Genomic DNA, 23,222 nt, shown 5'->3' on the forward strand with positions numbered 1-23,222 from the left:
GGATCTAAAAAAAAGAAAACAGAAAAGGTACGAAGGTAAAAAGCTGGAGTCCTACGGCTCCAGCCGCAGACTGTTCTCATTGTAATTTAATTAGTACGCCAAGGCGCATTGATACATGTAGTGCGATAAGCAACAGGCTATTTAACATGCCGAAACCAAGGGAGAGCTGCGTGTGGGTCCTGAAAAATAGGTAAAGTTATCGTTAACGGAATCACCTAAAAAGTCCCCCATACGTCTGCGTTTCTCGCCGTCTTGGTGTGTTTATCCTTCGAGAGGACCGATGACCAGGCCATCATATGGTGCCTGTGGGATTGAGACCTAAAAAGGAGACAAGTAAAAATGAAAGTATATGTGTATCCGATGTTGGTTGAGCAGTACTACGGACCACAAGGTAGCTATGCCTCTGTCGATGCCCATGGGATTTTGAGCGCGTAGTTATGTACGCGCGGCACGAATGCCACCACTTGATCGGAACTGCGACGGAGGCCGAATTGCTAGTCGAGCTCCTGACGAGCCGAGCTCTCCTGCTGCAAAGTAGTTCGAACCCTCTTAACGATGTCCGTGGGCTAGGCAACTGAGTTAAGGTTCTGCTTGAGAAGGCCGCTCTGTACTTCTGCTGCTAAGGCAGCTGTGTGCTCTTCTGTACGGAGGGAGCGTTCTGTATTTCCAATAACTATTATGATGCCGCGTGGACCGGGCATCTTGAGCTTGAGATAAGCATAGTGTGGTACCGCGTTGAATCGAGTGAACGCAGTTCGTCCGAGCAGTGCGTGATAGCTGCTACGAAATGGGATGATATCGAAGATTAACTCCTCGCTTCTTAAGCTGTCCGGAGATCCAAAGACAACCTCGAGTGTGATTGAGACCTTACAGCGGGCCTCTATACCTGGTATGACTCCTTTAAAGGTAGTCCTTGTAGGCTTGATCCTTGATGGGCTAATGCCCATTTCTGGCGCTGTATCCTGATAGAGTAGATTAAGGCTGCTACCTCCATCCATAAGGACGCGAGTCAGGTGGAAGACCAGTGCGACTAATGCCCATCAATTATTGGGTCTAAGACCAGTGCGACTAAGCCACCGTGCCGGATACTAGTCGAATGATCCCGGTGATCAAAAGTGATCAGGCATGAAGACCATGGATTAAATTTTGGGGCGACTGGCTCTATCGTGTAGACGTCCATGAGCGCATGCTTGCGCTCCCTCTTGGGGATGTGGGTAGCGTATATCATGTTCACCGTTTTGACCTGAGGGGAATCTTCTTCTGTCCCCTTGTGTTCGGTTGCTGGGGCTCTTCGTCATCGTCCTCACTTTGTGATCCTTTTTCCCTGTTCTCGGTGTTTAATTTGTCGGCCTGTTTAAAAACCTAGCAATCTCTATTTGTATGATTGGGTGGCTTGTCTGGGGTGCCATGAATCTGGCACGGACGATCAAGTATGTGGTCCAAGCTGGATGGGCCTGAATTGTTCTTTTGGAACGGCTTCTTCCGCTGACCGGACTTAGAGCCCCAGAATCCGGCATTGACTGTCGTGTCCTTGGTGTTATCGCTGTTGTTTCGATGTTTGTATCTGTTGCATCGAGACTTGTCTTTGCTAGTTTTAGCTTCAAGGGTGCCGGCGTCGCTTGCATTGTTTTTGCTACGGGCCAACCAATTGTCCTTGCCCGCACAAAAGCGTGTCATGAGTGCCGTGAGGGATGCCATGGATTTTGGCTTTTCTTGGCCGAGGTGGCGAGCGAGCTATTCATCGCGGATGCTGTGTTTGAAGGCTGCTAGAGCTTCGGCGTCCGGACAATCGACGATTTGGTTCTTTTTAGTTAAGAACACTATCCAAAATTTCGTGGTGGACTCTCTGGGCTGTTGAACTATATGGCTTAAGTCATCAGCATCCGGAGGTCAAACATACGTACCTTGGAAGTTATCGAGGAAGGCCTCTTCCAAGTTCTCCCAGCTGCCAATAGAATTTGCAGGTAGACTGTTGAGCCAGTGCCGAGCTGGCCCCTTGAGTTTTAAAGGGAGGTATTTGATGGCATGGAGGTCATCGCCACGGGCCATATGAATGTGGAGAATGAAGTCTTCGATCCACACCGCGGGGTCCATGGTTCCATCGTATGATTCTATATTAACAGGTTTGAACCCTTCTGGTAATTCATGATCCAGGACCTCATCGGTGAAGCAATGAGGCTGTGCGGCGCCTCTATATCGGGCCATATTACGACGTAGCTCTGATGGAGTCCGTCTGCGGTTTTCATCCCGCGCATGTCTAAATTTGTCATGTCCAAATAGGTGGCCGTCATCGCGTGTCGAGGCACGTCCTCGCGATCCGTAGATTGATCTAGTATATCCTGCTTTATTGTTCAGGATTTGCCAGAGGTCATATGTATGACCGTGGGATAATTTACCTCTACCTGTGCGATGAGGCGGGGCTGGCTGGTGTTCGGTGTGAGTTGTCGTTTTGTCCCGACGACGTGGTGGTCGGTCAGCCGCTTTGTATAATGGAGGTATGTATTCCGGCGCCTCCTCGTCGAACTAAGGTAGCAATTTATGCTTTGGGTAGCTTTTGGTTGGGCGCTTGAGGCCGTACTCTTCGGCTGCTAGGACATCGGTCCATTTATCATTTAGTAGATCTTGGTTAGCTTGAAGCTGCTGCTGCTTCTTTTTCAGGCTCCGTGAAGTGGCAATTAGCTGGCGCTTGAAGCGCTCCTGCTCAAGAGGTTCCTCGGGCATGATGAAATCCTCGGTGCCGAGGCTCACCTCATCCTCGGAGAGCGGAAGGTAATTATCGTCCTCCAAATCTTCATGCGTGGCCTGTTTACCGGGGCTAACCTGCCCGCCTTCTCGTTCGTCTTGTTCATTAGCTGTAACGACGGGGTCTTCATTGTCTTCGGCACCTTCTGGAGTGTTGTCTTCTCCTGTGCCAGCAATGCTGTCTTTTCTACGGTGTGACTTAGAGCGGCGCCGTTGACGCGGGCGCTTGTACTGTATTTCAGAAGGTTTATCCTCAGCTAGATCTTCCTTGTCCTCGCCGCTGTTCTCCTGTAACACCCACGATGCGGCTATATCTCCCACGTGTCGGAGCACGACTTAGAGGCATAACCGCATAGTAGGCATGTCGCAAGAGGGGTAATCTTTACACATCCCATGTACTAAATAAGAAAGGGATAAAGAGTTGGCTTACAATCGCCACTTCACACAATACATAAATAAAGCATTACATCATCCAGAATACAATCAAGGTCCGACTACGGAACCAACATAAATAAAGACAACCCCTAATGCTAGATCCCCGATCGCCCCGACTGGGCTCCACTACTGATCAACTGGAAATGAAACAAGACTACGATCAAGATCTTCATCGGGCTCCCACTTGAGCTCGGTTGTGTCACCTGCACTGGTATCATCGGCACCTGCATCTGTTTGGAAGTATCTGTGAGTCACGAGGACTCAGCAATCTCACACCCGCGAGATCAAGACTATTTAAGCTTATTGGTAGGAAAGGGTTTATAAGGTGGAGCTGCAGCAAGCACTAAGCATATATGGTGGCTAACATACACAAATAAGAGCGAGAAGAGAAGCAACGCAACAGTCGTGAACTAGAAGTGATCAAGAAGTGATCCTGAATCTACTTACCCGCAACCATAACACAAGAACCGTGTTCGCTTCCTGGACTCCGCCGAAAATAGACCATCACGGCTACACACGCGGTTGATGTATTTAGTTAAGTTAAGTGTCAAGTTCTCTACAACCGGATATTAACAAATTCCCATCTGCCCATAACCAGGGGCACGGCTTTCGAAAGTTCAAACCCTGCAGGGGTGTCCCAACTTAGCCCATCACAAGCTCTCACAGTCAACGAAGGATATTCCTTCTAGTGGGAAGACCCGATCAGATTCGGACTCCCGATTACAAGACATTTCAACAATGGTAAAATAAGACCAGCAAAGCCGCCCGATGTGCCGACAAATCCCGATAGGAGTCGCACGCATCTCGTTCTCAGGGCACACCGGATGAGCACTCCGTACAACTAAAACCAAACCTCGAGTTTCCCTGAGGTGACGCTGCAAAGGACTCTAGTTCAGACCAACACTCAGAGGAGCACTGGCCCGGGGGGGGGGGGGGGGGGAGGGCTTAAAATAAAGATGGCCCTTTAGTCTGCAGAACCCAAGGGAAGGGGTATATGGTGGTAGGTAGGCAAATGGTAAAACCAAGGTTGGGTCTTGCTGGAGGAGTTTTATTCAAAGTGATCTGTCAAGGGGTTCCCATAACACCCGACCGCGTAAGGACGCAAAATCAAGGAACATAACACCGGTATGACGGAAAACTAGGGCGGAAAGAGTGGAACAAAACACCAGGCATAAGGCCGAGACTTCCACTCTTTACCAAGTATATAGGTGCATTAATTAAAATAAGAGATATTGTGATATCCCAACATATCCATGTTCCAACATGGAACAAACTTCATCTTCACCTGCAACTAGCAACGCTATAAGAGGGGCTGAGCAAAAGCGGTAACATAGCCAAACAATGGTTTGCTAGGAAAGGTGGGTTAGAGGCTTGACATGGCAATATGGGAGGCATGATATAGCAAGTGGTAGGTATCACGGCATAGCAATAGAGTGAACAACTAGCAAGCAAAGATAGAAGTGATTTCGAGGGTATGGTCATCTTGCCTGAGATCCCGCAAGGAAGAAGAACGAGTCCATGAAGAAGACGAACGGACGTAGTCGAACGGATCCTCACAAACGCGACGTTATCGGAACTAACCCGAAGAAGCAACACCGGAAAGGAGCAAACAACATAGTAAACAACCACCACATAAACATGGCATGATGCACAACCAAGTATAATGCATGTCCGGTTTAAATATGCATGGCATGGCAAAGAGCATCAAACAATACTACAATTAAGTGGAGCTCAATATGCAACATATTGACGGAACACCACATTCAAGTTATTTAGTTCGATCTCGTTTATGTATCCAACAATATTAAATGTTGATTAATATGGCAAGAGGTGAAACATGAGAAAAAAACACAGTTAGGCATTTTAAATGAGGCCGGAAACATCAAACAACAATTCCGGTAAATCCTGATGTGCATTTAGCAATTTAATGCAAACAACAATTTTAAACATCTTAATGTTGTTAACATGATGCGGATGACATGTTCAAGTTTGTGTAATTTTTATTAAAAGTTGACAAGAGCATGATATGAAGCATTTTGTCATCGTGGCGAAAACGAAAGGGGTGCCACGACAACGACAACAGAAATGGTGCCACGACAACATTCCGGTTCCGGTAGCTCATGGAGATACTGGTGCAAAGGAAGTGTGGCGGGAGCGTGCAAAAGATGGTGGGGTGATCCCGGTAACCAGGTCCCCACGGGTTAGCGGCAAACGAGGAGGACCGAGCAAGTGACAACTTCGACACAGTGCAAACATAGGCTGCAACTCATACATCACACAACATGCATTCATTCCGCGGGTCATCGTCTCGGCGGTTATACCTTCGAAGCGTGCAATTGGGATGGTTCGAGTTCGTCAAGGGAAGTAGAGGAAGTAGTGTTACTATCGGTCCTCGACGATAGTTTTAATCGCATGCTCTAGGGTCGACGGTAGAAGTTCTCGCAATCTCGGCGACGGTAGTAGTACATGTTTATCTTGGACATGTTTCCATAGATGTTCGGGGTCACGGCGAGGAACTTGACGTCCACATGGTAGAGGTACTCGTTTTGAAGGTGAACTTGACGAATACAAATTCTTTCGGGGTTGTCATGGTAATTGGGGTCTTCGGACTTGCCGGTCTCGTTCTTACGACGGTAGTCATACACGGTTCGGAGAGGACTTGTCGTTTTAGTATGAAATTGTTCAGGCGTCGGTCTTGCCGGTGGGGTACTTGGCGAACCGGCGTAGTCGATCTTGGCGTAACCAGTGGAGGTACACAGTTAGACGTACAGGGCCGTCGTAGAGGTACTTGACGTCCACAGGGTTGAGCGGGACGCGGACGAAGCCGGGAGGCGAAGGCAAGGCAACGCGGCGGTGGCCTGTGCTCACCGGTGAAGCAGCAACAGAAGACGAACATGGTGGTCAGCGGCAGGAGCTTGAGGCGAGAGGAGTAGAGGAACACCTTGGGGTCGGCCCTGGCATCAACTTGACCAGGAAGATGGCGGAGGTTGGCTCCTGTGGTCGTCGTGGTCATCGGATGTCGCGGATTACGCTAGAACGAGGCATGAGGAGGAGCAACGGGGATGCAGGCGAAGCTTGAGGCGGCGGGAACGGACGAGCAGGCCGATCCGAGCGGAGGCACGCAGGATCCCGCCGGCGGCGTGGCCTTGAGATGACGGCGCCATGGATTCCGTGGACGGCATCTGGCGGCGCTGGAAGATGGCATCCGTGGGGGTTGCAGAGAGGCGAGGTGGAAGGAGGAGCTGGCGCCTGGGTGACGCGGGTGGCCTCCGGCGGCACCGGATCGAGGCGGAGGAGGTAGCAGGACGCCGGATCGGGAGGCGTGCGCGATGGTGGCGCTTGGCGGCAGTGAAGCTCTAGGGCAGCGCGAGGACGATGGGTGCGGGCACGAGAATGAGGTAGGGCTCGGCAGAGGAAGGCAACGCGGAGCAGAGGCACAAAGTGGGGTGAGGAGATCGGGCGCGGACGCGAGAGGATTTGCGGTCTGCGTGCGGTTCCTGTGGGTGGCGGCGTGAGGAAGATGGAGATCGAGGAGAGGGATCATTGGAGAAGGGGTTCGAGCGTGGCTGGGCCTAGGGTTAAGCAGCGGAGGCTGGCTGGGCCTTGGCCTTGGTCCGGCGCGAGGAAGAGAGTCCCAGGCTGCTGGGCTGAACATTGAGGCCCAAGGGGCACTGCTGCTATCTCTCCCTCTCTCTTAAACATCTTATTTACTGTAACAGAAAAGAAATTAGAGAGAGGATAAGAAAGAGAGGGTTATGGAAGGATTTGCGCATGGGGATAATTTCCCCGGACTCACAAAAATGTGCTCATTCCGCGAAAATAGAAATGGCCAAGATTGAAAGATTAAATTCAAACTCATTTGATTTAAATTCAAATGATCTGAATAGGAAGTGAGGTATGGGAAGGTCCAAAAATGTTTGGCTTTTCCAGGAGCCTTGATAAAAGAGATAAAGAATTGTGGACAAGATTTGAAGGTCAAACTCGAAGAGGAATAGGCATGGGAATTATTTTGCACGTGTGTTATGGTTAATTCCAAAAGAATGGAATATTTATTATAGCTCCGTAATATTGGAAGGATATGTTATAAAGAGAATCACCATGTGAATTCCCTCGGTTTGAATGGACCAAAGATCCATGCCATTTATTTAAGTGAGTTTTAGTTAGCTTTGAGAAAAAGATGGCATGATGACATGATGCAATGCAACAAGCAAAACAAATCACATGATGAAACTCGGAAAACAAGGAAGGCATCTGAAGCTCCGGTCCTGGGGCACCACAACACTCCACCATTACAAGAGGATCTCGTCCTGAGATTTAGGATGTCACCGGAGGGAAACGGAAGAGGAAGAGGTAAAACGAAGTTGCTTCTTTGACAAACGAGTGAAACCACGGACCTTGAGAAGTTGAAAAGTTGAAAGAAAGAACACAACGGAGTTGAACAAAATTGTAAACACTTCGTTAGAAAAGAGGAACAAGAAACATTACTAGAACCTTGTAGGTGAAAGACATAAGAAAAAAAGGTTGCAATGGACAAGAAGTACATGCAAGCACTCCGGTTGAAACGAGATGTACAAGGAACGATAAGGATCAAATACGACAACACTCCGGTTGGAAATGGAAGGCATAGAATATGAACTTGAACATAGAATTGAAATCAACACACTACCTCCGGAACAAATGTAAGAATGGAATCAAAAGAATGGAGGAGAAAACAACATCTTCTACCTCAAATGAGCTTGAAAAAGCATCTTTAGGAGAAGGCTGGAACGGAGTTCTTGGAAAAACCAACAATGAAAGGAGTAAGCTTGTTGTGGGCTTATGGAAAACATCTCAAAATTTGAGGTAAAATTCTGCCACTAGCAGAAACAATAGATTGGATTGATATCAACAAGGAGACGAGAAGCTTATTTCACTGGGATAGGAAGGAGAAGATTGGATCGTTGATAAGCATCACAATAGCAACATTGCCAATGGAAGGCTTTCGGTGAAATCTAAACCAAGATACTCCAACGAAGAGATTGATTGGTTGAAGAGATCTCTTGAACGAAGAGAAAATGATGGATTTAGAATATGTCCTTCTTGACATTTGAGAATCGTGAAACATGAAGGGAAATTAACAAGAATGACATAACACCATCTCAAGAGATAAGGTAGGAAGAAGTGCACTTTGGAATGCACGATGAAGAATAAATGAAGTATAGCTTGGCGGATCTTAGCTCCGAGAGAAAACTTGAAGAACAAAATAAGAATGAAAATAATCCTTGACGAACCACGATGTAGAGCCTCCATGAAGAACCCCGGTAAGAAAATGATGATAAAAAGAAAGAGAAGTTGAAAACACAAGGTGAAGCCTTGCAATGATTTAGATGGAGCTTTGCGACGATATAATTTAGAGAGATTGGAACTCCGGGGAAGAAGGATGAAACAATTGAAACCGAGAATTTGATGAACCTTCGGAATAAGAATTGAATTTACTCGATGAAACAAGAATAAGAATTACATTATGCTTATCCTTCACCAATTTAGATTGATGACAAGCAACGGATTTGGCATACTACGTATTCTCATTGGAAATGATAAAGGAGAGATATAGCGCAAACTTGAGAAAATACTTCAACGAACCACCGTTTGGAATTTGAAAGAGCGAATGAATTGATATGATAAACAAGGAATAGAACTCTTGAATGGACCACCGTAAGAATTGAAAATGAAAGAAGAAAAGATAAAGAAACACCGGGAAGAATTAGAAAATGACATTGATACTTGAGGGAATTTAGATACATGAGAACGAAGAGATCACGAGCTAATAAGAGAAAACTTGAATGATGCACCGGTATGATTTGGAGAACGAGAGCTGAAAGCTTGAATGAATAATTATGAGATGATGGGCTCCGGAGAATCAAACTGAAAAGACTCCTGAATTGTTCCGGATGGTTGAAAAGAATTCTCACAATCGAAAACAATGATGAGAGGATGGCATAAAGCTAGCACCATGAATCTTTGGAAGAACGGGTAAGGATTTAAGAGGAACTCTTCTTCGGTCTTCAAATGTTGATAATGATGATGAGAAACACCACCCTATATTGTTGAGGCACTCCAGAATGGAAATTAGAAAGGTTGAACCAATGATGAAAAGAATGTGAAAGATCTTGGAGAAGGCATTAGACTGATGATAACTCATTCTCACGTCAAACTTGGAAAAAATTTGAGAGTAACTCCGAAAAGGTTAGAAGAGTCAGGTAAGATCCTGGGAAAAGACCTGTGGGTTAGGGCCCACTCAAAAGAAGCAACCATTGAATCGATTTAAAAGAGAGAATGCGCCGGTTGAAGTAAATGGCTTGAATGAGATAACATCCTCAAAAGAACTTGAGCGAATTGAGAATGGAAACTTGAATATTCTGAGATATCTTCGGCACTCCGGAACAATTGAATAGCGAGAAGTGAATGATTAAGATGTGCACCGACATGAGAAAGCATTTGAGATGAGGGAAAGGATATGATCGACAAAGCTTGAATTGAATCCATCGGAGAAGGAAAAGAACGAATAATGATGAACTTGAGGCTCCGTTAGCATCTTCATGAGGAAACACCGGGTAAAACATTGACGGAAAAGAATGAAGAGACTTCGCATGAATAAAATGGATACTTGATTAAGAAATCTGAGTCCTTGAATAAAAAGGGGTGGGTGGGCGGGAAAACAAAGGCAACTTGGGGACGGATGAAACAAACACCGGTTGGAAAGAATTGAAAAGACAACCTCGATGATCAAGAAGGATTGGTATTCACATAGAAGTATGAGCACACCACTTAGGGAAAGTATGGAATCAACACTTGACATTGAAGCAACTCGAATACCACAACTCAAAACAAAATAAAGGATTGGCTTGCAGAATAAGCCGGAAACAAACATATGATAGATCCCATATCGTATCATGTGTCTGTTGGAAGGATATCCTACGATATACTTGAATTCCCACTTATAAACTCCCGAAACTTTCTGGTTATGCAATCAGGTGTTGGGGATACAGGGGAAGCATAATATCTCACCCATACTAGCAAATCCTACATCTAGCTGTATCCATCCTTCAACACATAACCAAGAAACCTTCGGAAATCATTTACCTCAACCTTCGAAAAGCATCCGTTATACGAGTTATGGCAATACTCCCGAACTCCCGCCCCAGTACTAGGTGGCATCGAGATTATCTCACCAACAACTGCATAAAAGAGATTTTCGATGTTGGCGAACTCAGGTATTCCAGAACTGCAATGATAAAATTGTGACAACAACACCTCGGAGCTCAACTCCCCGGGACACTGCCACAACCCCTAAATGTCAGGAGGCACCAAGAACAATGTTCTCGCCACAAGACTATCGAAATGATTCCAAGATACCCGCGTGATCCTAATTTTTTTTCGTGAAATTTGAGGAGAGAAGAGTCAAAACTTCTACGTCAGGAGGCCTCACCAGAGCGACAAAGGGACTGGGGAGTAAAAAGAATCCTACTCTCCGATATATATAATCCTAAGACTCAAAACATTTTGTTCTTGACTCAACAACGTCAGCGATTCGATCAAGCAGGGGGCTCCTAAGTCGGGGAAGGCTCTGATTACCAACTTGTAACACCCACGATGCAGCTATATCTCCCACGTGTCGGAGCACGACTTAGAGGCACAACCGCATAGTAGGCATGTCACAAGAGGGGTAATCTTTACACATCCCATGTACTGAATAAGAAAGGGATAAAGAGTTGGCTTACAATTGCCACTTCACACAATACATAAATATAGCATTACATCATCCAGAATACAATCAAGGTCCGACTACGGAACCAACATAAATAAAGACAACCCTTAATGCTAGATCCCCGATTGCCCCGACTGGGCTCCACTACTGATGAACTCGGAACGAAACAAGACTACGATCAAGATCTTAATTGGGCTCGCACTTGAGCTCGGTTGCGTCACCTGCACTGGTATCATCGGCACCTGCATCTGTTTGGAAGTATCTGTTAGTCACGAGGACTCAGCAATCTCACACCCACGAGATCAAGACTATTTAAGCTTATGGGTAGGAAAGGGTTTATGAGGTGGAGCTACAGCAAGCACTAAGCATATATGGTGGCTAACATACGCAAATAAGAGCGAGAAGAGAAGCAGCGCAACGGTCGTGAACTAGAAGTGATCAAGAAGTGCTCCTGAATCTACTTACGCACAACTAGAACACAAGAACCTACTACAAAAAAAAGACACATCCGTGACATTTTGGGCCGAACGAAATTTTTTTGTGTCATACATATGACACTTGTATGACGATAATTGTGACAAAACCCGGTATCATCATAGATGTGGTGGGCTCCTACTTCTACGACAAAAAATCATGACAGAAAATGGGCTTTTCGTCCTGGGCAGGCCGGAGACGCAGCTGCATGACATTCTTTGGGCCGTCCATGACGGAAAAAACCGTTGTAGAAGCGAGGGCGAGGAAAATTTCGGGGAGTTCCCGGTTACGGTGGGAGGTTGGGGGCCAAGCGATGCGCGTTTCTCTCGTACACGTACGCGCGTGTGTGCGAGGAGTTGGCTCTAACTGAACCCGAGCGAGGCGTTGGGCTCTAACTGAACCCGAGCGATTGCACTGCAGGCTACGTGTTAATAACCTGAGCGATCGATCGATGGCTGTTAATTGAACCCGATCGAGCGATTCCTTCGCTACTGCTGCTAACTGAAGCCGATCGATGCTGCCTATGGATGAACAGTGAGTGTTGCGGGGGGGGGGGGGGTGGATGAACAGTTCCCGGTGGGGTTGGATGAACAGGACCCCGTGGTGTTGCCTCTGGATGAACAAGACCCCGATCGATCGAGCCGGTTGGGGCTGGATGAACAGGACCCTATGGAGGGCTGGATGAATAGGACCACCCCGTGGAGGGCAGGATGAACAGTAGACGGTGGAGGGCAGGATGAACAGTAGCCCGTGGAGGGGTGGTTGAACAGGAGCCCGTGGAGAGGGCTGGTTGAACAGTAGCCGATGGAGTAGCGCGCGGTGGAGGCTGGATGAACAGGAGCCCGTGGATGAACAGTCACAGGTGGAGGCTGGAGGAGGTCGACGGTGGATGAACAGTAGCTCGTGGAGGCTGGAGGGGGTCGACGGTGGAGATGAACAGTATCCCATGGAGTCCCATTTTGCGGTACGCCACACCCCTCCGATGAACAGGACCCCCGTTTCGACCGTAGCGCTCCAACACAAGTCCGTTTCCTCCGTTTTGCGGTACGCCACACCCCTCCCGATGAACAGGACCCCCGTTTCGACCGTTGGAGGTCCGTTTCCTCCGTTTCCTCCGTTTTGCGGTACGCCAGACCCCTCCCGATCAACAGGATCCCGTTTCGAATGTGGCTGGTCGAACACAAGGCCGTTTCCTCCGTTCCGCGGTACGCCAGGCCTCGTTTCCATCACCTGTTCCGTCCAAGCCCTCCCGATGAACACGACGCATTCTGTTGCCTCCCCATGAACACGACGCATTCCGTTGCCTCCCCATGAACACGACGACGACGCTGTTTCTCCGTTCCGACCCAGCCATGTACACGAGCCCTGGCCGTACGTATGCGCGAGTAGGCGTTCGAGACCCCGCCCGTATATACACATACGTGGCCGTATTTTCTTTCTTGCACCCTGGCCGCTGTACGTACGTGTACATGCTATGTGTGCGCCTCTACTACGACACGTGCGCGCCTCTACATCCACCAGTATATATGTACGTACACGTTCGCGACCAGAATGACAACGCTACGTATGCTTCGACCAGGTGGTTCCCGACTGTCAGGCACTTCCTTGCGTGCGAAGATGTAGCTGGTGGGTCCCACCAGTCAGGGGCAAATGTTTTTTGGCGAAATACGGTGGCCTGTCCGGTGGGTCCCCACTATCAGGTGGAGGAATAATTATTTTGCACGTAATAAGGAGGCACTTCCTTGCTGCGGCCGTGGACCCAGCTGTCAGCCTCTCCACGTACAGTCCACGTCCGATGGAGGCCGTTCCTTGACCATGTTGACCACGTCGCGCCCAGAGCACCAGGGCGGTGGACGACGGCGAGGCCTAGGAAGGGGACGACGCGGAGCCGGGGAAGACATGGCAGTGGATGCCCACGCGTAGAGGAGTACGAGGGTTCACTGGTTTGCTGCGGTGTGAGGCTGCTGTCGCCACAGAATAACAGGGGGTGTGGGTGAGTAGAGGGATGGCCTGGCCAGCGGTGGGAGTAGTTGTTGGAAATATGCCCTAGAGGCAATAATAAATTAGTTATTATTATTATATTTCATTGTTCATGATAATCGTTTATTATCCATGCTAGAATTGTATTGATCGGAAACTCAGATACATGTGTGGATACATGGACAACACCATGACCCTAGTAAGCCTCTAGTTGACTAGCTCGTTGATCAATAGATGGTTACGATTTCCTGACCATGGACATTGGATGTCGTTGATAACGGGATCACATCATTAGGAGAATGATGTGATGGATAAGACCCAATGCTAAGCCTAGCACAAGATCGTGTAGTTCGTATGCTAAAGCTTTTCTAATGTCAAGTATCATTTCCTTAGACCATGAGATTGTGCAACTCCCGGATACCGTAGGAGTGCTTTGGGTGTGCCAAACGTCACAACGTAACTGGGTGGCTATAAAGGTGCACTACGGGTATCTCCGAAAGTGTCTGTTGGGTTGGCACGAATCGAGACTGGGATTTGTCACTCCGTGTAACGGAGAGGTATCTCTGGGCCCACTCGGTAGGACATCATCATAATGTGCACAATGTGACCAAGGAGTTGATCACGGGATGATGTGTTACGGAACGAGTAAAGAGACTTGCCGGTAACGAGATTGAACAAGGTATCGGGATACCGACGATCGAATCTCGGGCAAGTATCGTACCGATAGACAAAGGGAATTGTATACGGGATTGATTGAATCCTTGACATCGTGGTTCATCCGATGAGATCATCGTGGAGTTTGTGGGAACCAACATGGGTATCCAGATCCCACTGTTGGTTATTGACCGGAGATTTGTCTCGGCCATGTCTGCATGACTCCCGAGCCCGTAGGGTCTACACACTTAAGCTTCGATGACGCTAGGGTTATAGGGAAAGTATGTACGCGGTTACTGAATGTTGTTCGGAGTCCCGGATGAGATCCCGGACGTCATGAGGAGTTCCGGAATGGTTTGGAGGTAAAGATTTATATATGGGAGTCCCGTTTTGGTCACCGGAAAGGTTTTGGGTGCTATCGGTAACGTACCGGGACCACCGGGAGGGTCCCGGGGGGTCCACCAGGTGGGGCCACCAGCCCTAGAAGGCTGTGTGGGCCAAGTGTGGGAGGGGACCAGCCCCAGGTGGGCTGGTGCGCCACCCACCAAGGCACAAGGCACAAGGGAGAGTGGGAGGGGGCAAACCCTAGGTTCAGATGGGCCTTAAGGCCCACCCTAGGTGCGCCCCCCTCTCTCCCCCCTTGGCCGCCACCCTAGATGGGTTTTGGGGCTGCCGCCACCCCTAGGGAGGGAACCCTAGATGGGGGTGCAGCCCCTCCCCTTCCCCTATATATACTTGATGTATTGGGGGCTGCAAGAGAGATGAGATCATCTCCCTCTTGGCGCAGCCCTACCTCTCTCCCTCCTCGTCTCTCGTAGTGCTTGGCGAAGCCCTGCTGGAGTTCCGCGCTCCTCCACCACCACCACGCCATCATGCTGCTGCTGGAAGGAGTCTTCCCCAACCTCTCCTTCTCCCCTTGTTGGATCAAGGCGTGGGAGACGTCACCGGGCTGCACGTGTGTTGAACGCAGAGGCGTCGTTGTTCGGCGCTTATATCGGAATCAACCGCGATCAGAATCGCTGCGAGTATGACTCCTTCATCCACGTTCTTGCAACGCTTCCGCTTAGCGATCTACTAGGGTATGTAGATGCACTCTCCTTCCCCTCGTTGCTAGATTACCCAATAGATTGATCTTGGTGATGCGTAGAAAATTTTAAATTTCTGCTACGATCCCCAACAGTGGCATCATGAGCTAGGTCTATGCGTAGTTTCTATGCACGAGTAGAACACAAAGCAGTTGTGGGCGTCGATATTGTCAATTTACTTGTTGTTACTGGTCTTATCTTGATTCGGCGGCATCGTGGGATGAAGCAGCCCGGACCGACCTTACACGTACGCTTACGTGAGACTGGTTCCACCGACTATCTCTCCCACTTTACTCGGATCGGATTCGATGAAAAGGGTCCTTATGAAGGGTAAATAGAAATTGGCATATCACGTTGTGGTTTTCGCGTAGGTAAGAAACGTTCTTGCTAGAAACCTATAGCAGCCACGTAAAAACTTGCAACAACAATTAGAGGATGTCTAACTTGTTTTTTGCAGCATATGCCTTGTGATGTGATATGGCCAAAAGGATGTGATGAATGATATATGTGATGTATGAGATTGATCATGTTCTTGTAATAGGAATCACGACTTGCATGTCGATGAGTATGACAACCGGCAGGAGCCATAGGAGTTGTCTTAATTTATTTATGACCTGCGTGTCAACATAAACGTCATGTAATTACTTTACTTTATTGCTAAAGCGTTAGCCATAGTAGTAGAAGTAATAGATGACGAGACAACTTCAAGAAGACACGATGATGGAGATCATGGTGTCATGCCGGTGACAACGATGATCATGGAGCCCCGAAGATGGAGATCAAAAGGAGAAAAATGATATTGGCCATATCATGTCACTATTTGATTGCATGTGATGTTTATCATGTTTTACATCTTATTTTCTTAGAACGACGGTAGCTTAAATAAGATGATCCCTCACTAAAATTTCAAGAAAAGTGTTCCCCCTAACTGTGCACCGTTGCGAAGGTTCGTTGTTTCGAAGCACCACTTGATGATCGGGTGTGATAGATTCTAACATTCGAATACAATGGGTGTTGACGAGCCTAGCATGTACAGACATGGCCTCGGGACACATGTGAAACACTTAGGTTGACTTGACGAGCCTAGCATGTACAGACATGGCCTCGGAACACGAAAGACCGAAAGGTCGAACATGAGTCGTATAGAAGATACGATCAACATGAGATGTTCACCGTTGATGACTAGTCCGTCTCACGTGATGATCGGACACGGCCTAGTCAATTCGGATCATGTTTCACTTAGATGACTAGAGGGATGTCTATCTGAGTGGGAGTTCATTAAATAATTTGATTAGATGAACTTAATTATCATGAACATAGTCTAAATTATCTTTGCAAATATGTTGTAGATAGCTCACGTTGTAGCTCCCTGTTTCAATACGTTCCTAGAGAAAGACCAAGTTGAAAGATATTGTAAGCAATGATGCAGACTGGGTCCATAGTTCGAGGAGTGTCCTCACTGCTGCACAAAAGGCTTACGTATTTGATGCACCGCTCGATGTGCAAACCCCTACAACGTCGTCTGTGGATGTTGTGAACACCTGACAGACACATCCTAATGACTACTTGATAGTTTAGTGCACCATACTTTACGGCTTAGAATCGGGATTCCAATGACGCTTTGAACGCCATAAGACATATGAGATGTTCCAAGAGCTGAAATTGGGATTTCAGGCTCATGCCCGTGTGGAGAGGTATGAGACCTCTGACAAGTTCTTTTGCCAACAAGATGGAGGAGAATAGCTCAGCTAGTGAGCATGTGCTCAGAATGTCTGGGTGCTACAATCACTTAAATCAAGTGGGAGTTAAACTTCCAGATAAGATAGTGATTGATAGAGTTCTCTAGTCACTATCACTAAGCTACTAGATCTTCGTGATGAACTATGACATGCAAGGGATGGAGTTGATCCCGGAGCTGTTCGCGGTGCTTAAGACCGCAAAAGGTAGGAATCAAGAAGGAGCATCAAGTGTTGATGGTTTAACAAGACCACTGGTTTCAAGAAGAGCAAGGGCTAGAAGGGAAACTTCATGGATGGCAAACCAGTTGCCGCTCCAGTGAAGGAACCCAAGGTTGAACCCAAACCTGAGACTAAGTGCTTCTATTGTAAGGGGAACGGTCACTGGTAGCGGAATTACCCCAAATGCATGGTAGATAAGAAGGCTGGCAACTTCAACAAAGTATATACGTGTTATTAATGTCTACCTCACTAGTACTCCTGGTAGCACCTGGGTATTGGATACCTGTTCAGTTGCTATTATTTGTGACTTGAAGCAAAAGCTACGGACTAAACGGAGACTGGCTAAGGGCGAGGTGACGATGTGTGTTGGAAGTGTTTCCAAAGTTGATGAGATCACCATCACACGCTCCATCTGCCTTCGGGATTAGTATTGAACCTAGATAAATGTTATCAGGTGTCTACGTTGAGCATGAATATGATTAGATCATGTTCATTGCAATACGGTTATTCATTTAAGTTAGAGAATAATGGTTATTCTGTTTACATGAATAATACCTTTCATGGTCATGCACCCTATGTGAATGGTTCATTGAATCTCGGTCATGGTAATACACATGTTCACGCCAAAAGATGTGGAGTTAATAATGATAGTACCACTTTCTTGTGGCACTGCCGCTTGGGTCATATTGGCATAAGATGCATGAAGAAACTCCATGTCGATGGATGTTTGGAGTCACTTGATTCTGAATCACTTGACACATGCGAGCCATGCCTCATGGGCAGGATGACTAAGACCCGGTTTTCAGGTACAATGAAACGGGCAAGCGACTTGTTGGAAATCATACATGCTGATGCGTGTGATCCAATGAGAATTGAAGCGTGCGGTGGATATCGCTATTTTCTCATCTTCACTGACGATTTGGGTAGATATAGGTATATTTACTTAATGAAGCACAAGTCTGAAACATTTGAAAAGTTCAAGCGATTTCAGAGTGAAGTTAAGAATCATCATAACAAGAAGATCATGTTCCTATGATCTGATCAAAAGGGGATTTTTCTGAGTTATGAGTTTGGCAATCACTTAAGACATTGTGGAATTGTTTCGCAGTTGAAGCCACCTAGAACACCACAGCGTAATGGTGTGTCCGGACGTCATAATCGAACCTTATGAGATATGGTGCGATCTATGATGTTGCTTACCAATCTACCGCTATTATTTTGAGGTTATGCATTAGAGACAGCTACATTCACTTTAGATAGGACACCATATAAGTCCATTGAGACGACGTCGTATGAACATTGGTTTGGCGAGAAACCAAAGTTGTCGTTTCTTAATGTTTGGGGCTGCGATACTTAAGGCTTCAGCCGGAGAAGCTCGAACCCAAAAGCAGACAAACACATCTTCATAGGATACCCAAAGGTGACAGTTGGGTATACCTTCTATCTCAGATCCGAGGGCAAATTGTTTGTCGCTAAGAACGGGTCCTTTCTCGAGAAGGAATTTCTCTCGAAAGAATTGAGTGGGAGGAAGATAGAACTTGATGAGATTGTCGAACCTTTACTTCAACCAGAGAGTGATGCAACACAGAAAGATGTTTTCTGTGGCGCCTACGTCTGTTGAATAGGAAGTTAATGATAGTGATCATGAAGCTTCAGATCAAGTTGCTATCGAACCTCGTAGGTCGACAAGGATATGTACTACTCCTGAGTGGTACGGTAATCCTGTCATAGATATCATGTTGTTGGACAACAATGAACCTACGAGCTATGGAGAAGTGACGGTGGGCCCGTATTCCGACAAATGGTTAGAAGCCATGAAATCCGAGATAGGATCCATGTATCAGAACAAAGTATGGACTTTGGTGGACTTGCCCGATGATCGGCAAGCCATTGAGATAAATGGATCTTTAAGAAGAAGACGGACGTGGGCGGTAGTGTTACCGTCTATGAAGCTCGACTTGTGGGAAAGAGTCTTTTTCACAAGTTCAAGGAGTTGACTACGATGAGAATTTCTCACCCGTAGCGATGCTTAAGTCCGTCGGAATCATGTTAGCATTAGCTGTATTTTTTCGATTATGAAATCTGACAGATGGATGTCAAACGAGTTCTCTTACCAGTTTTCATAAGAAAAGGTTGTATGTGATACAATAAAAGGTTTTGTCGATCCTAAGGATGCTAAAAGGTATGCTGGCTCCAGCAATCCTTCTATGGACTAGAGCAAGCATCTCGGAGTCGGAATATATGCTTTGATGGAGTGATCAAAGCTTTTAGGTTTATACAATGTTTGCTAGAAACTTGTATTTACAAGAAAATGAGTGGGAGCACTACAACATTTCTGATAAGTATATGTGGATGACATATTGTTGATTCGAAATGATGTTGAATTTCTGGAAAGCATAAACGGTTGTTTGAAGAGTGATTTTCAAAGGAAGACCTGGATAAAGCTGCTTACATATTGGGCATCAAGATCTATAGAGATAGATCAAAATGCCTGATGATACTTTCAAAGAACCCACACCTTGACATGTTTTTGAAGGAGTTCAAAATAGATCAGTCAAAGAAGGGGTTCTTACCTGAGTTGTAAGGTGTGAAGTTGAGTAAGACTCGAAGATTGACCACGGCAGAAGAAAGAGGAAGGATGAAGGTCGTCCCCTATGCTTTTTTCATAGGCTCTATACGGTATGCCATGCTGAGTACCGCACCAGATGTGCGCCTTGCCACATGTCTGGCAAGAGGGTACAAAGGTGATCTAGGAGTGGATCACCAGATAGCGGTCAAAATTATCCTTAGAGGAATAAGGAAATGTTTCTCGGTTATGGAGGTGATAAAGAGTTCGACGTAAAGAGTTACGTCGATGCAAGCTTAACACCTATCCGGATAGCTCTGAGTAGAGATACCGGATACGTATAATGGAGCAACAATTTGGAATAGCTCCAAGTGGAACGTGGTAGCAGCATCTACGATATGACATAAAGTTTTGCGAAATACATAGGGATCTAAATATGGCAAGACCCGTTGACTACAACCTCTCTCACAAGCATAACATGATCAAACCCAGAACTCTTTGAGTGTTTATAACATAGTGATGTGAACTAGATCATTGAGTCTAGTAGACTCTTGGATGTTGGTCACATGGCGATGTGACCTGTGAGTGTTAATCACATGGCCATGTGAACTAGATTATAGACTCTAGTGCAAGTGGGAGACTGTTGGAAATATTCCCTAGAGGCAATAATAAATTAGTTATTATTATTATATTTCACTGTTCATGATAATCGTTTATTATCCATGCTAGAATTGTATTGATAGAAAACTCAGATACATGTGTGGATACATAGACAACACCATGTCCCTAGTAAGCCTCTAGTTGACTAGCTCGTTGATCAATAGATGGTTACGGTTTCCTGACCATGGACATTGGATGTCGTTGATAACAAGATCACATCATTAGGAGAATGATGGGATGGACAAGACCCAATCCTAAGCCTAGCACAAGATCGTGTAGTTCGTATGCTAAAGCTTTTCTAATGTCAAGTATCATTTCCTTAGACCATGAGATTGTGCAACTCCCGGATACCGTAGGAGTGCTTTCGGTGTGCCAAACGTCACAACGTAACTGGGTGGCTATAAAGGTGCACTACGGGTATCTCCGAAAGTGTCTGTTGGGTTGGCATGAATCGAGACTGGGATTTGTCACTCCGTGTAACAGAGAGGTATCTCTGGGCCCACTCAGTAGGACATCATCATAATGTGCACAATGTGACCAAGGAGCTGACCACGGGATGATGTGTTATGGAACGAGTAAAGAGACTTGCCGGTAACGAGATTGAACAAGGTATCGGGATACCGACGATCGAATCTCGGGCAAGTATCGTACTGATAGACAAAGGGAATTGTATACGAGATTGATTGAATCCTTGACATCGTGGTTCATCCGATGAGATCATCATGGAGCATGTGGGAACCAACATGGGTATCCAGATCCCGCTGTTGGTTATTGACCGGAGAGTTGTCTCGGCCATGTCTGCATGACTCCCGAGCCCATAGGGTCTACACACTTAAGCTTCGATGAATCTAGGGTTATATGGAAAGTATGTATGTGGTTACCGAATGTTGTTCGGGGTCCCGGATGAGATCCCGGACGTCACGAGGAGTTCCAGAATGGTCTGGAGGTAAAGATTTATATATGGGAAGTCCCGTTTTGGTCACTGGAAAGGTTTCGGGTGCTATCGGTAACGTACCGGGACCACCGGGAGGGTCCCGGGGGTCCACCAGGTGGGGCCACCAGCCCTAGAAGGCTGTGTGGGCCAAGTGTGGGAGGGGACCAGGCCCAGGTGGGCTGGTGCGCCCCCACCAAGGCACAAGGCAGAAGGGAGAGTGGGAGGGGGCAAACCCTAGGTCCAGATGGGCCTTAAGGCCCACCCTAGGTGCGCCCCCTCTCTCCCCCCTTGGCCGCCACCCTAGATGGGTTTTGGGGCTGCCGCCACCCCTAGGGAGGGAACCCTAGATGGGGGCACAGCCCCTCCCCTTCCCCTATATATACTTGAGGTATTGGGGGCTGCAAGAGAGACGAGATCATCTCCCTCTTGGCGCAGCCCTACCTCTCTCCCTCCTCGTCTCTCGTAGTGCTTGGCGAAGCCCTGCTGGAGTTCCGCACTCCTCCACCACCACCACCACGCCGTCGTGCTGCTGCTGGAAGGAGTCTTCCCCAACCTCTCCTTCTCCCCTTGTTGGATCAAGGCGTGGGAGATGTCACCGGGCTGCACGTGTGTTGAACGCGGAGGCGCCGTTGTTCGGCGCTTAGATCGGAATCAACCGCGATCAGAATCGCTGCGAGTACGACTCCTTCATCCGCGTTCTTGCAACGCTTCCGCTTAGCGATCTACTAGGGTATGTAGATGCACTCGCCTTCCCCTCGTTGCTAGATTACTCCATAGATTGATCTTGGTGATGCGTAGAAAATTTTAAATTTCTGCTACGATCCCCAACAGTAGTAGGGGGCGGTGAGGCCTCCGCCACATCGCAACCGGCCACGGGAGGCAGGAGCACGAGGCACAACCAGCGCTGGTTTGGGCGGCTGGAGCAAGAAGACCAGAGGTTGAAGAAGCACTACGGCTGTTGGATGGACATCGTACGGTCATTGGAGCTAGAATTGTGCATATGGACTAAGTTGACAAAGCCCTCCGTCCCCGTCAACTTAGTAGGCCCACAAGTCAGCCTCCCACCAAGGTGGGTCCGAGCTAGCAGGGGGGTATTCATTTTTTTGTGCGCAATAAGGAGGCACTTCCGGTGGGTCCGAGCTGACAGCTGGGGGAACATTTTTTTCGCGAAATACGGTGGCCCATCGGGTGGGTCCTAGCAGTCAGGGGCAAACGTTTTTTTCGCGATATACTGGTGGGCGTCCGGTGGGTCCCTGCTGTCAGGTGGAGGAATAAGTATTTTCCACGTAATAAGGAGGCACTTCCTTGCGGCTGCCGTGGACCCAGCTGTCAGCCTCTCCACGTACAGTATTCTTCCGATGGAATTCAGTCATTGACCACATTGACCACGCTGCGCCGACAGCACCACGGCGGTGGACGACGGCGAGGCCTAGGAAGGGGACGACACGGAGTAGGGGAAGACGCGGTAGTGGATGCCCACGCGGAGAGGAGTACGAGGGTTCACTTGTTCGGCTGCGCTGCCGTCGCCGCAGAATAACAGGGGGTGTGGGTGAGTGGAGTGGAGGGATGGCCTGGCCAGCGGTGGGAGTAGTATGGGGGCGGTGAGGCCTCCGCGGCAGCACAACCGACCACGGGAGGCAGGAGCAGGCGGCACGACCGGCGCTGCTTTGGGCGGCTGGAGCAAGAAGACTAGAGGCTGAAGAAGCACTACGGCCATTGGATGGACATCGTACGGTCAGTCGAGCTAGAATCGTGCATATTGACTAAGTTGACAAATCCCTTCGTCCCCGTCAACTTAGTAGGCCCACTATACTGGGTCCCAGCTAGCAGGGGGAGTATTCATTTTTTGTGCGTAATAAGGAGGCACTTCCTTGCGTGCGAAGATATAGATGGTGGGTCTGAGCTGTCAGTGGCGGTAACGTTTTTTTCACGAAATACAGAGGCCGTTTCGGTGGGTCCCAGATGTCAGGTGGAGGAAACCATTATT

Source organism: Triticum urartu, chromosome 7A (assembly GCF_056163025.1).
Source record: "Triticum urartu cultivar PI428250 chromosome 7A, HENAU_Tu73, whole genome shotgun sequence".
Classification (NCBI taxonomy): domain Eukaryota; kingdom Viridiplantae; phylum Streptophyta; class Magnoliopsida; order Poales; family Poaceae; genus Triticum; species Triticum urartu.